This window comes from Hesperophylax consimilis, chromosome 8 (assembly GCF_061612785.1).
Source record: "Hesperophylax consimilis isolate HC1 chromosome 8, BYU_Hcon_1.0, whole genome shotgun sequence".
In the NCBI taxonomy this organism is placed as follows: Eukaryota; Metazoa; Arthropoda; class Insecta; order Trichoptera; family Limnephilidae; genus Hesperophylax; species Hesperophylax consimilis.
The window spans coordinates 27,954,518-27,969,944 of NC_142843.1; the positions used below are offsets into that span (position 1 = coordinate 27,954,518).

General features: G+C 41.7%; 1 protein-coding gene across 1 annotated transcript in view; it reads left to right on the top strand.

Moving 5' to 3' along the window:
* Window positions 1-15,427, top strand: part of LOC149421819 (peroxisomal acyl-coenzyme A oxidase 3) — a 37,631-nt gene that overhangs the window by 7,781 nt on the left and 14,423 nt on the right. The gene's annotated exons all lie outside the window — the stretch shown is intronic.

Genomic DNA, 15,427 nt, shown 5'->3' on the forward strand with positions numbered 1-15,427 from the left:
GACCCGGCTATTCACCGGTCATGATGGAAATGCGGTTGCAAGCTTATCTAGAAGAGGATTGAACTCGCAATGCCTGGGCGGGAATCCGACCCGGCTATTCACCGGTCATGATGGAAATGCGGTTGCAAGCTTATCTAGAAGAGGATTGAACTCGCAATGCCTGGGCGGGAATCCGACCCGGCTATTCACCGGTCATGATGGAAATGCGGTTGCAAGCTTATCTAGAAGAGGATTGAACTCGCAATGCCTGGGCGGGAATCCGACCCGGCTATTCACCGGTCATGATGGAAATGCGGTTGCAAGCTTATCTAGAAGAGGATTGAACTCGCAATGCCTGGGCGGGAATCCGACCCGGCTATTCACCGGTCATGATGGAAATGCGGTTGCAAGCTTATCTAGAAGAGGATTGAACTCGCAATGCCTGGGCGGGAATCCGACCCGGCTATTCACCGGTCATGATGGAAATGCGGTTGCAAGCTTATCTAGAAGAGGATTGAACTCGCAATGCCTGGGCGGGAATCCGACCCGGCTATTCACCGGTCATGATGGAAATGCGGTTGCAAGCTTATCTAGAAGAGGATTGAACTCGCAATGCCTGGGCGGGAATCCGACCCGGCTATTCACCGGTCATGATGGAAATGCGGTTGCAAGCTTATCTAGAAGAGGATTGAACTCGCAATGCCTGGGCGGGAATCCGACCCGGCTATTCACCGGTCATGATGGAAATGCGGTTGCAAGCTTATCTAGAAGAGGATTGAACTCGCAATGCCTGGGCGGGAATCCGACCCGGCTATTCACCGGTCATGATGGAAATGCGGTTGCAAGCTTATCTAGAAGAGGATTGAACTCGCAATGCCTGGGCGGGAATCCGACCCGGCTATTCACCGGTCATGATGGAAATGCGGTTGCAAGCTTATCTAGAAGAGGATTGAACTCGCAATGCCTGGGCGGGAATCCGACCCGGCTATTCACCGGTCATGATGGAAATGCGGTTGCAAGCTTATCTAGAAGAGGATTGAACTCGCAATGCCTGGGCGGGAATCCGACCCGGCTATTCACCGGTCATGATGGAAATGCGGTTGCAAGCTTATCTAGAAGAGGATTGAACTCGCAATGCCTGGGCGGGAATCCGACCCGGCTATTCACCGGTCATGATGGAAATGCGGTTGCAAGCTTATCTAGAAGAGGATTGAACTCGCAATGCCTGGGCGGGAATCCGACCCGGCTATTCACCGGTCATGATGGAAATGCGGTTGCAAGCTTATCTAGAAGAGGATTGAACTCGCAATGCCTGGGCGGGAATCCGACCCGGCTATTCACCGGTCATGATGGAAATGCGGTTGCAAGCTTATCTAGAAGAGGATTGAACTCGCAATGCCTGGGCGGGAATCCGACCCGGCTATTCACCGGTCATGATGGAAATGCGGTTGCAAGCTTATCTAGAAGAGGATTGAACTCGCAATGCCTGGGCGGGAATCCGACCCGGCTATTCACCGGTCATGATGGAAATGCGGTTGCAAGCTTATCTAGAAGAGGATTGAACTCGCAATGCCTGGGCGGGAATCCGACCCGGCTATTCACCGGTCATGATGGAAATGCGGTTGCAAGCTTATCTAGAAGAGGATTGAACTCGCAATGCCTGGGCGGGAATCCGACCCGGCTATTCACCGGTCATGATGGAAATGCGGTTGCAAGCTTATCTAGAAGAGGATTGAACTCGCAATGCCTGGGCGGGAATCCGACCCGGCTATTCACCGGTCATGATGGAAATGCGGTTGCAAGCTTATCTAGAAGAGGATTGAACTCGCAATGCCTGGGCGGGAATCCGACCCGGCTATTCACCGGTCATGATGGAAATGCGGTTGCAAGCTTATCTAGAAGAGGATTGAACTCGCAATGCCTGGGCGGGAATCCGACCCGGCTATTCACCGGTCATGATGGAAATGCGGTTGCAAGCTTATCTAGAAGAGGATTGAACTCGCAATGCCTGGGCGGGAATCCGACCCGGCTATTCACCGGTCATGATGGAAATGCGGTTGCAAGCTTATCTAGAAGAGGATTGAACTCGCAATGCCTGGGCGGGAATCCGACCCGGCTATTCACCGGTCATGATGGAAATGCGGTTGCAAGCTTATCTAGAAGAGGATTGAACTCGCAATGCCTGGGCGGGAATCCGACCCGGCTATTCACCGGTCATGATGGAAATGCGGTTGCAAGCTTATCTAGAAGAGGATTGAACTCGCAATGCCTGGGCGGGAATCCGACCCGGCTATTCACCGGTCATGATGGAAATGCGGTTGCAAGCTTATCTAGAAGAGGATTGAACTCGCAATGCCTGGGCGGGAATCCGACCCGGCTATTCACCGGTCATGATGGAAATGCGGTTGCAAGCTTATCTAGAAGAGGATTGAACTCGCAATGCCTGGGCGGGAATCCGACCCGGCTATTCACCGGTCATGATGGAAATGCGGTTGCAAGCTTATCTAGAAGAGGATTGAACTCGCAATGCCTGGGCGGGAATCCGACCCGGCTATTCACCGGTCATGATGGAAATGCGGTTGCAAGCTTATCTAGAAGAGGATTGAACTCGCAATGCCTGGGCGGGAATCCGACCCGGCTATTCACCGGTCATGATGGAAATGCGGTTGCAAGCTTATCTAGAAGAGGATTGAACTCGCAATGCCTGGGCGGGAATCCGACCCGGCTATTCACCGGTCATGATGGAAATGCGGTTGCAAGCTTATCTAGAAGAGGATTGAACTCGCAATGCCTGGGCGGGAATCCGACCCGGCTATTCACCGGTCATGATGGAAATGCGGTTGCAAGCTTATCTAGAAGAGGATTGAACTCGCAATGCCTGGGCGGGAATCCGACCCGGCTATTCACCGGTCATGATGGAAATGCGGTTGCAAGCTTATCTAGAAGAGGATTGAACTCGCAATGCCTGGGCGGGAATCCGACCCGGCTATTCACCGGTCATGATGGAAATGCGGTTGCAAGCTTATCTAGAAGAGGATTGAACTCGCAATGCCTGGGCGGGAATCCGACCCGGCTATTCACCGGTCATGATGGAAATGCGGTTGCAAGCTTATCTAGAAGAGGATTGAACTCGCAATGCCTGGGCGGGAATCCGACCCGGCTATTCACCGGTCATGATGGAAATGCGGTTGCAAGCTTATCTAGAAGAGGATTGAACTCGCAATGCCTGGGCGGGAATCCGACCCGGCTATTCACCGGTCATGATGGAAATGCGGTTGCAAGCTTATCTAGAAGAGGATTGAACTCGCAATGCCTGGGCGGGAATCCGACCCGGCTATTCACCGGTCATGATGGAAATGCGGTTGCAAGCTTATCTAGAAGAGGATTGAACTCGCAATGCCTGGGCGGGAATCCGACCCGGCTATTCACCGGTCATGATGGAAATGCGGTTGCAAGCTTATCTAGAAGAGGATTGAACTCGCAATGCCTGGGCGGGAATCCGACCCGGCTATTCACCGGTCATGATGGAAATGCGGTTGCAAGCTTATCTAGAAGAGGATTGAACTCGCAATGCCTGGGCGGGAATCCGACCCGGCTATTCACCGGTCATGATGGAAATGCGGTTGCAAGCTTATCTAGAAGAGGATTGAACTCGCAATGCCTGGGCGGGAATCCGACCCGGCTATTCACCGGTCATGATGGAAATGCGGTTGCAAGCTTATCTAGAAGAGGATTGAACTCGCAATGCCTGGGCGGGAATCCGACCCGGCTATTCACCGGTCATGATGGAAATGCGGTTGCAAGCTTATCTAGAAGAGGATTGAACTCGCAATGCCTGGGCGGGAATCCGACCCGGCTATTCACCGGTCATGATGGAAATGCGGTTGCAAGCTTATCTAGAAGAGGATTGAACTCGCAATGCCTGGGCGGGAATCCGACCCGGCTATTCACCGGTCATGATGGAAATGCGGTTGCAAGCTTATCTAGAAGAGGATTGAACTCGCAATGCCTGGGCGGGAATCCGACCCGGCTATTCACCGGTCATGATGGAAATGCGGTTGCAAGCTTATCTAGAAGAGGATTGAACTCGCAATGCCTGGGCGGGAATCCGACCCGGCTATTCACCGGTCATGATGGAAATGCGGTTGCAAGCTTATCTAGAAGAGGATTGAACTCGCAATGCCTGGGCGGGAATCCGACCCGGCTATTCACCGGTCATGATGGAAATGCGGTTGCAAGCTTATCTAGAAGAGGATTGAACTCGCAATGCCTGGGCGGGAATCCGACCCGGCTATTCACCGGTCATGATGGAAATGCGGTTGCAAGCTTATCTAGAAGAGGATTGAACTCGCAATGCCTGGGCGGGAATCCGACCCGGCTATTCACCGGTCATGATGGAAATGCGGTTGCAAGCTTATCTAGAAGAGGATTGAACTCGCAATGCCTGGGCGGGAATCCGACCCGGCTATTCACCGGTCATGATGGAAATGCGGTTGCAAGCTTATCTAGAAGAGGATTGAACTCGCAATGCCTGGGCGGGAATCCGACCCGGCTATTCACCGGTCATGATGGAAATGCGGTTGCAAGCTTATCTAGAAGAGGATTGAACTCGCAATGCCTGGGCGGGAATCCGACCCGGCTATTCACCGGTCATGATGGAAATGCGGTTGCAAGCTTATCTAGAAGAGGATTGAACTCGCAATGCCTGGGCGGGAATCCGACCCGGCTATTCACCGGTCATGATGGAAATGCGGTTGCAAGCTTATCTAGAAGAGGATTGAACTCGCAATGCCTGGGCGGGAATCCGACCCGGCTATTCACCGGTCATGATGGAAATGCGGTTGCAAGCTTATCTAGAAGAGGATTGAACTCGCAATGCCTGGGCGGGAATCCGACCCGGCTATTCACCGGTCATGATGGAAATGCGGTTGCAAGCTTATCTAGAAGAGGATTGAACTCGCAATGCCTGGGCGGGAATCCGACCCGGCTATTCACCGGTCATGATGGAAATGCGGTTGCAAGCTTATCTAGAAGAGGATTGAACTCGCAATGCCTGGGCGGGAATCCGACCCGGCTATTCACCGGTCATGATGGAAATGCGGTTGCAAGCTTATCTAGAAGAGGATTGAACTCGCAATGCCTGGGCGGGAATCCGACCCGGCTATTCACCGGTCATGATGGAAATGCGGTTGCAAGCTTATCTAGAAGAGGATTGAACTCGCAATGCCTGGGCGGGAATCCGACCCGGCTATTCACCGGTCATGATGGAAATGCGGTTGCAAGCTTATCTAGAAGAGGATTGAACTCGCAATGCCTGGGCGGGAATCCGACCCGGCTATTCACCGGTCATGATGGAAATGCGGTTGCAAGCTTATCTAGAAGAGGATTGAACTCGCAATGCCTGGGCGGGAATCCGACCCGGCTATTCACCGGTCATGATGGAAATGCGGTTGCAAGCTTATCTAGAAGAGGATTGAACTCGCAATGCCTGGGCGGGAATCCGACCCGGCTATTCACCGGTCATGATGGAAATGCGGTTGCAAGCTTATCTAGAAGAGGATTGAACTCGCAATGCCTGGGCGGGAATCCGACCCGGCTATTCACCGGTCATGATGGAAATGCGGTTGCAAGCTTATCTAGAAGAGGATTGAACTCGCAATGCCTGGGCGGGAATCCGACCCGGCTATTCACCGGTCATGATGGAAATGCGGTTGCAAGCTTATCTAGAAGAGGATTGAACTCGCAATGCCTGGGCGGGAATCCGACCCGGCTATTCACCGGTCATGATGGAAATGCGGTTGCAAGCTTATCTAGAAGAGGATTGAACTCGCAATGCCTGGGCGGGAATCCGACCCGGCTATTCACCGGTCATGATGGAAATGCGGTTGCAAGCTTATCTAGAAGAGGATTGAACTCGCAATGCCTGGGCGGGAATCCGACCCGGCTATTCACCGGTCATGATGGAAATGCGGTTGCAAGCTTATCTAGAAGAGGATTGAACTCGCAATGCCTGGGCGGGAATCCGACCCGGCTATTCACCGGTCATGATGGAAATGCGGTTGCAAGCTTATCTAGAAGAGGATTGAACTCGCAATGCCTGGGCGGGAATCCGACCCGGCTATTCACCGGTCATGATGGAAATGCGGTTGCAAGCTTATCTAGAAGAGGATTGAACTCGCAATGCCTGGGCGGGAATCCGACCCGGCTATTCACCGGTCATGATGGAAATGCGGTTGCAAGCTTATCTAGAAGAGGATTGAACTCGCAATGCCTGGGCGGGAATCCGACCCGGCTATTCACCGGTCATGATGGAAATGCGGTTGCAAGCTTATCTAGAAGAGGATTGAACTCGCAATGCCTGGGCGGGAATCCGACCCGGCTATTCACCGGTCATGATGGAAATGCGGTTGCAAGCTTATCTAGAAGAGGATTGAACTCGCAATGCCTGGGCGGGAATCCGACCCGGCTATTCACCGGTCATGATGGAAATGCGGTTGCAAGCTTATCTAGAAGAGGATTGAACTCGCAATGCCTGGGCGGGAATCCGACCCGGCTATTCACCGGTCATGATGGAAATGCGGTTGCAAGCTTATCTAGAAGAGGATTGAACTCGCAATGCCTGGGCGGGAATCCGACCCGGCTATTCACCGGTCATGATGGAAATGCGGTTGCAAGCTTATCTAGAAGAGGATTGAACTCGCAATGCCTGGGCGGGAATCCGACCCGGCTATTCACCGGTCATGATGGAAATGCGGTTGCAAGCTTATCTAGAAGAGGATTGAACTCGCAATGCCTGGGCGGGAATCCGACCCGGCTATTCACCGGTCATGATGGAAATGCGGTTGCAAGCTTATCTAGAAGAGGATTGAACTCGCAATGCCTGGGCGGGAATCCGACCCGGCTATTCACCGGTCATGATGGAAATGCGGTTGCAAGCTTATCTAGAAGAGGATTGAACTCGCAATGCCTGGGCGGGAATCCGACCCGGCTATTCACCGGTCATGATGGAAATGCGGTTGCAAGCTTATCTAGAAGAGGATTGAACTCGCAATGCCTGGGCGGGAATCCGACCCGGCTATTCACCGGTCATGATGGAAATGCGGTTGCAAGCTTATCTAGAAGAGGATTGAACTCGCAATGCCTGGGCGGGAATCCGACCCGGCTATTCACCGGTCATGATGGAAATGCGGTTGCAAGCTTATCTAGAAGAGGATTGAACTCGCAATGCCTGGGCGGGAATCCGACCCGGCTATTCACCGGTCATGATGGAAATGCGGTTGCAAGCTTATCTAGAAGAGGATTGAACTCGCAATGCCTGGGCGGGAATCCGACCCGGCTATTCACCGGTCATGATGGAAATGCGGTTGCAAGCTTATCTAGAAGAGGATTGAACTCGCAATGCCTGGGCGGGAATCCGACCCGGCTATTCACCGGTCATGATGGAAATGCGGTTGCAAGCTTATCTAGAAGAGGATTGAACTCGCAATGCCTGGGCGGGAATCCGACCCGGCTATTCACCGGTCATGATGGAAATGCGGTTGCAAGCTTATCTAGAAGAGGATTGAACTCGCAATGCCTGGGCGGGAATCCGACCCGGCTATTCACCGGTCATGATGGAAATGCGGTTGCAAGCTTATCTAGAAGAGGATTGAACTCGCAATGCCTGGGCGGGAATCCGACCCGGCTATTCACCGGTCATGATGGAAATGCGGTTGCAAGCTTATCTAGAAGAGGATTGAACTCGCAATGCCTGGGCGGGAATCCGACCCGGCTATTCACCGGTCATGATGGAAATGCGGTTGCAAGCTTACATTAATCGAGAATAAATTTTGGAAAAAAAGAACATTCCATAGTTACTAATAATCTGACAATATTTAAAACACTCAACTACCAACATTATATGTGGAAAACGTTACTTATGCAATGATGAAGGACTTAGCTAGAAGAGAAATTGAACCCACAACGCCTGGATGGGAACCTAAAATATTTGTCAACTCAGCTATTAATTTACCTGTCAAAAAAGCCATACAAATTTGTTGAAGCTAAAGCTATCAAGAGTTTTTTCTGCTTCATCGTTACGATTCAGAAATCTTTGAAGAATATCCCATTGAGTGAAACCCTAAAAATGTACAGCTAGTAAAAGAAAATAGCTTCAATAAAAGTCATGAAATAAATTTTAATAGTGGTAATTGTTTCAATGTGTGTTAATGCTCTAATTTAATTTTACACCAAATCTGAATTTCATTAATGAATTTTTATCAGCAGCAAAATATTAAACAAACCATTATTTAAAAATTTTTAAATGCACAGGTTCTAATGTGATTGGAACTTTATAAACATTTTTTGTTTTACGTTAACTTTATGATATCACCTAGTTAAAATGGTCAATGTCGTAATAATTATTACTAGCAGTTAAAAACCCGCTCCGCGGGTTTTTTTCTGCTAGGCCCTGCGGGCGGCTCTTGGTTGGGCTTCGCCCATTTTAAGTGATATTAACAACAGTTACATTTAATAGATAGATATTAGAACATTCACAGAGAGAGGGTGAGTAGGTATATATATTGTTAAAACACGGAACAGGAAGGAGTTAATTAATAATAACATGCTAAATTTACGCATAATAAGAATGACAGTTTGAATAAATGAAATTTTACGTATTTGTGATGGATTATTTCAAATGAAACACTATTATTGACTACATGTCTACAACTGATATTAACTGTTATCGTACCTAATATAATTAGCTCATAGGAGACTTGCAGTGCTTGAATATGTGTTACAACCGTCAATGTCTATAAGTTGAATCAATATCGTTTAGTTTGTCACAATTAAAGATAGTTTTAACAAAGTTGACTTAAATAATAGATTATTACATATTGATTAATTGTACCCGTGTTTATGAATAAAAGGAGGGTAATTGTGCGATGACATTAGCAGTCGGTTTAATTAAAATGTGTTAATTTTACTCCAACTGGTGGTAATTCTTTACCTACAACTGTTACTGTATCTAATAAAGTTTAAAGTTAGATTATATATACACCTTCATCAGGAGAGTAAAAATCTATATATAAAGGTAGATTATTACAATATAGCGCCCCTGAGGTGATATCTCACAAAAGCGGCGCTATGCAAATTGTCCAATAAATAAATAAATATAATGTTTACATTTTATTGTGTATACACCGAAGTCAAAAATTAAATATAGATTGCAATTGGGAAAGAAGAAGTGGAAGGAGGGGGGAGGGGTAAGAGTAGGCTGGGTTTATAATAATTAGGAATTACAATATCGTTAGACGGGAAAGACCAGTTGAGTGGGAAAATATTTAAAAGAGAGTTTATAAAAAAATTCTTGTTAATTATATCTGCTTTTATATTAATATGTTTCCTCATTTCTAAAATTTCAAAATTATTTATAGTGAAGTATTTTAAGACCTGAAAACAACAAATAGCATATAACCATAAAACAATATATTCATAAGACAAATAGCATTTAATAACGGTTATTCTAATAAATTGATAGTTGAAATACTAAATAAAAAAATTAAACACATTCTCTTCAAACGGTCTTTCTAAAGATAGAAATAAACAATGGCGTAGAATTCTGTTTGTGGATAACGATACTTCTAAAATTATATATATAAACTATCCTGGTACCATTCAACTGGCGTTTTACACTAATAACAATGAAGAAATATATTCTTAATAATAAAGATAGCAAAATTCAAACAAAAAAATCAGGAGTTTAAAAACTCAATTGAGATGATTTTAATTTCTTTTACAAAGGTAGAACCAATAGAAACTTTGAAGTCAGAACTAAAGAATATCGCAGGGCTATAAATGGAAATAGTGAATCTGAGTTTGCAAATAATCTTTTGAATAATGATCACACTTTCGATAAAAATTCAGGTCTTTAAATACTTCACTCAGGATATAAAGCATCGTAAATAAATCATTTTGAAATTTTAGAAATTAGAAAACATGCCAATATAAAATCAGATATAATTAATAAGAAAAAAATATATAAATAATAATGATAAATGCCATTACAAAGTGATAAGCTTCCAGAAGAAATCTTCTTATAAAACGCTTGTTAATGGTAAGTAGTCAAGTATTGTGAGCTGCATATTTAAATATTCGCGCCAGGCATTTGGTTCGTTTTTAAACCGCCAGAGGTGCGCTCTGTCGGCCATCTTGAAGAAACGCGTGAATTTTTATAAACGTCAAACATAATCACGTAACTGTGGAGAATTTTCATTGTAATGTAATTAATCCAATGGATTATGAACTTTCTAAAACATATTTTCTTCGATATTATCCAAAAATTATATGAGCCGAAACGATGCTTTTGAAGAAATCTCGTATTATTATGAGGCGATCCTATTTTAGTATGGAATCGTGTCTTAATATTCAAGTTACCCGAAACAGACAATTTTAATTTGACCAATCAGAGGGCCTACATCGTCCAGACGCTGGGACAATAATACTATCAGATAACTTCAATAGCACTCAGTAACCTATTATAAATAAAATGAAAAATTAACTGAAGCTAATTTGTTTGCTTTTGGGAAACAGCTCATATAGGCCTCATAGAAATCGTTGTATCCTTTACTGTCATGGTGAGAGATATGATCTAAACCATGTTAGAAAGAGAAAACACCACGCTTTATATTCAAATCTAAAAGTTAATCACAGAAGAAATAAAATGTAAAAATATATGAAACCAAAGATAAGAACTTAAACGTCAAACAGTGAACAAGTCCAGATTTTTGCATCTGTAAAAACCTAGAAAACTATGTGTAATGCGTGATATTAGCCCGACTTCTAATATAAAATTCTAACATCTAATATCAATTTCATCGATCATCTTTGTCTGAAACAATGCCCAAAAGCGATAAAAAACTAAAATAAACACCACTTCTGGTAATCGCCGTGACACTAATTGTGAGAAAACTAGGCGTTAAGTGTAATATCTCTGAAATCCCACTTAAAAAATCAAATTCAATAACAACCATCGTCTAAATACAGTGTGCAAAATTTTTAAAAACTTAAATAACTTATCACATTTTAGTGCAAATCGCCGTAACACTGTGACATTTTGCGAGGTTAAGTTGTCAAATCATTGATATTTTGGAGTTGTGTGTGAATATTGCCAATTTAAGTGGACTGGATGATTCTGCGGTTCTCCGATCCGCAGAACCCAAGGTTGCGTGGTTACTCTCGGTGTGTAAACTCAGAAATCCCTAAAAAAATGTATTACCTTAAAAATGGCCACTAAAAAAGCAAAAGATAAGATCATTTGCCAATAAAAGACAGCAGGATATTTCTCCGCCAGAGACATCAACCACTCCTCTTCAGAAACTCCGATCTAGACAAATGAAAAGCTGACTCCAAATAATATACAACTGCTCTGGCTAGCAAGAGCAATAAAAGCTGTGGGTTATCAATTTGCATGGACGAAGAACGGGAATGTCCTTTTCCGCAAAAACAAGAAAACACCAATTATATATATCAAGGACGCGACCAACGTTCCTCTTCAGTGACCTGGACTCCCTTTAATAACCACCCTGGATAACCAACCGGACTCAAAAAATAGTCCCTTCAGAAGAATCCCTGAAACTCATGAATGTGACAATCTTGAGGATGTAAACACATTATTCAACGATACATCATTCAACATACTAAACATGAACATCAGAAGTATTAGAAAACATTTTGATGAACTATGTATCCTTTTAAATACGTTATCCTTCCAAGTTGATTTTATAGCACTCACTGAAACACAAATGCTCGAATGTGTTCCGTTTTACTTACCGAACTATATTTCTTTTTCAATTCCGGCTAGACATACCTCCCGTGATGGTATCACCATATTTTACAACGTGTACTCTATATCCAACATAAAAATAGACAACCCAAACTTCAAATATTCAAACACTGTCCATGCAACCTTCACTGCAAAGGGTGAAGTATGATATTCTATTTTGACCGCATATCGCTCTCCCTCTCTATCTACAAATCTGTTTACACACGAAATTAAATCAAATAAAGCTGGAAAAAATCAAATTTCATAATTTTATCGAAACTTATTCAAATTGATCTTCTAATTCATGTCGAAATATCAACTTAAAATCCAATATTCTTTGAGCTCCAAGAGTTATTAATTTCCAGTCAGGTGACTAAGCACACTTTTTGCCTACAAATGTTTTTTTCGAGATTAGAAATATTCATAGGTACATATGTATTACTTACTTTTGCAGTTCTGTATTACAATTGAGATCAACGTCAACTTATTGTGTCCCACAGAAAATAAATAAATTAAATGTAGCCATGATCTTAAAACTTTACAACTCTTCATGTTTTATTTTTATAATACATAATAACAAACCTACTCCAGTGATTTATTTTTGGGGTATTGTGCTGTATGTTACCTTATTCTCTTAAAACAGATGAAGTTTATAAACTCAGCTGTTCCAGATTTTTTGACAAGGTTTATGTAGGCCAGAAAGAAAGGACAATCTCCAAAAGAATATCAGAACACTTTCGAGCATGTAAACTCAGCCACCCTGACAAATCGGTAATTTCTGAGCATTTAATTGAATCCGGCCATTTTTAAAGCATAAGCACACACTTCACCACAATCTTTACACATCTGCCCTGATGATGGACTTTGTAATGCTGACCGAAACTTTGGCTTAAGAAGGAGGAGGCGCAACACTGCATAATACCCCAAAAATAAATCACTGTAATATATTTGGCCATGAAAATCTCAAATCATATCAAACTTACTCCACATTGCGCTGTAACTACTTACATAGTACCTACTTACATAGTACCTACTTACAACATACCTACTTACATAGTACCTACTTACAACATACCTACTTATATAGTACCTACTTACATAGTACCTACTTACAACATACCTACTTATATAGTACCTACTTACTTCTTTTATACTCTTTTTATTATCTTATATACTATACATTTGTTATACTCCTTTGTACACTTTACCCAATAATAATAAGCCTTCAAGGTGTGGATAAATATATAAATAAATTAGGTACAGGTATTTAATATTTTTTCTTGGAATTTCTTTATATCCTTGCATTTGAATTTCTACTAAATGTGTTCACATTTATTGCATATTGTTTATAGAATGCTCACCGTGTTGTTTGTGATTTTAAAGAATTATTTTCTCTTATCAAAATTTACTATAAAAATGTATTAGATTTTTTTACCAGATTATTAATATGTTATTATTTTCTATTATACAAAAGAGCTAAACTTCTGACATTGGAAATATAATCCGAGAAGTATGATTCATTACGTGAATCAGCAGTTTATCATCAATTTATTGGAATATTGCAGCTCAAATTTTTCATATAAAGTTGCTAAAAGTCTACATTTACAATGGCAGGGCAGAAAATTATTGCAAAATATATGTTTGTTTACAATAAAATATGTATTTTATACTGTTCACAAATGTGTGTGTAATTTTTTTGGTATAGTGAGTAAAACCTCAAATTGTTATATTTAATTATTGAAGTTAATATTAGCTATTTTTAAATGAAAATTTTAAACAGAAAAATCATAAAAAGATACAATCGCATCTAGTACATGAACACACGATCTTCTCCTTACTAGGGTGCTGCTCTACTAACTAAGTCTTAAATGCGACCATATCTTTTTCTGATTTTTCTGTTTAAAATTTTCATTTAAATATCGCTAATATTATCTTTAATTATTACATATAAATAGATTTTTCAATGATTTTTATTTTTTATTTTATTTATTTGTACATTCAAAGTACATTTTAAGTTCTATAGTTCTAAGTATTAAATTACCCATCTCTAAATAGTATAAAATAAAGTCACTATCCGCGTCTGTCTGTTGGTGCGCTTAATTCTTCTAAACTACGCAACGGATTTTGAGAGGGTTTTTACTAGCATTTAGAGAATTTCTTCCGGAATGTTTACATATATGATACATGTATACTATATTTATAGAAAGTAGAAAAAAGTCTATAATAATAATAATAATAATAATAATTGGATAATTTGTAGAGCGCCGTTTTTGTGAAAAATCACCTCAAGGGCGCTGTACAATTTATAATCAAATCGAAAAATTATATTTTCGAGCATTTCATTGCTAACGCTGGCTAAACCTTATGAGATATCAAAATAATGTACTACAGAATTGTATATCTATGGCTCTACATAATTTGAAACATTGTAATTTTTTTTCTATGTAATTCAGATTTTGCAATAATTGTGTCTTTTCAAATACGTAATTGACTTGTGTATTTATTGTATTTTGGTTAAGCCTCCGCATTCTCAATTTCTGCCGATTTATAACAAGTTTCTCTTTAACTCTTTAAGTTTTTAAATTCCAAAAAATATATATATTATGTTTGAAGATAATATCTATACATCTGTTACGCCGATTAATTTCCTTGATAGAAAATATTGCACATTAAGCTCTGAAAATTATTGAAAACACCTTTTGTTGTGTTATTTAATATGTTATATGCATGAAAATATTAAAGTGTATCTTTAAATTCAACTAAAGCATTTTTCGAGAGATTTTTGCTCTATTTCAAATGAGTCGTGTTTTATTAAGTATTTTCACCATTTTCGCTTAATTGTTTTCGTTTTTTTTATATTAGCGCGCTCCCTCTAACATTCGTATTTACATATCTCCCTTTCAAATCATCTTTGAACGCTTACTACGGGGCCTTAAGGAGGGTGGATATCTGCTTGCATTTTTAACTCGCAAAGAAAATGGTATAGAATGATAGATTATCCATTGATTAGGGAACTTATAACTGTTCCAGAAATCTACATTTAACAAACTGCCAAATGGAGGCACTAACAAACAATTTTTTTGCACTATGTCAAAAATCCCTTTTATTATTAATTATTTACACAAATTATTAATTTTTTCTCTGCATATATTTTTTTTATTTTTGTTGCCACTTGTAGAGATGACTTGTTTTTATAATCTGTAAATTATTAATAAAAAATTGTAGCAATGCCCCCGCCTGTGCAAGTTTTATAGATCTTGTAGATCACGTAAATGCACTATTTAAAAATGGTTTGCTTTGGAAAAAAACGTTAAATTTAGATGAATAATATTTATAATGATTGGATTATTTGTATAGCGCCATTTTCGTGAGAAAATCGCCTTAAGGGTGCATAACTGCATAATGTTATTTGCCCAGGGAATTGATTAAATGAAACCAAAGTTTTGCAGTCTACTAACAGTATTCTTATGGCATATATATAATATAAATTTGTAATCCAAAGAGGTTCAATATATAATTTGTCGTTATGAAAATTTTCCTATTTCTTCCCAGATATATCGCTACCATACCAGATCGCTCCTCCGAAAATACCGGGTTACTCATTATCACATGATCAACTTGGATTTTTATCAATTGCTGACTAAT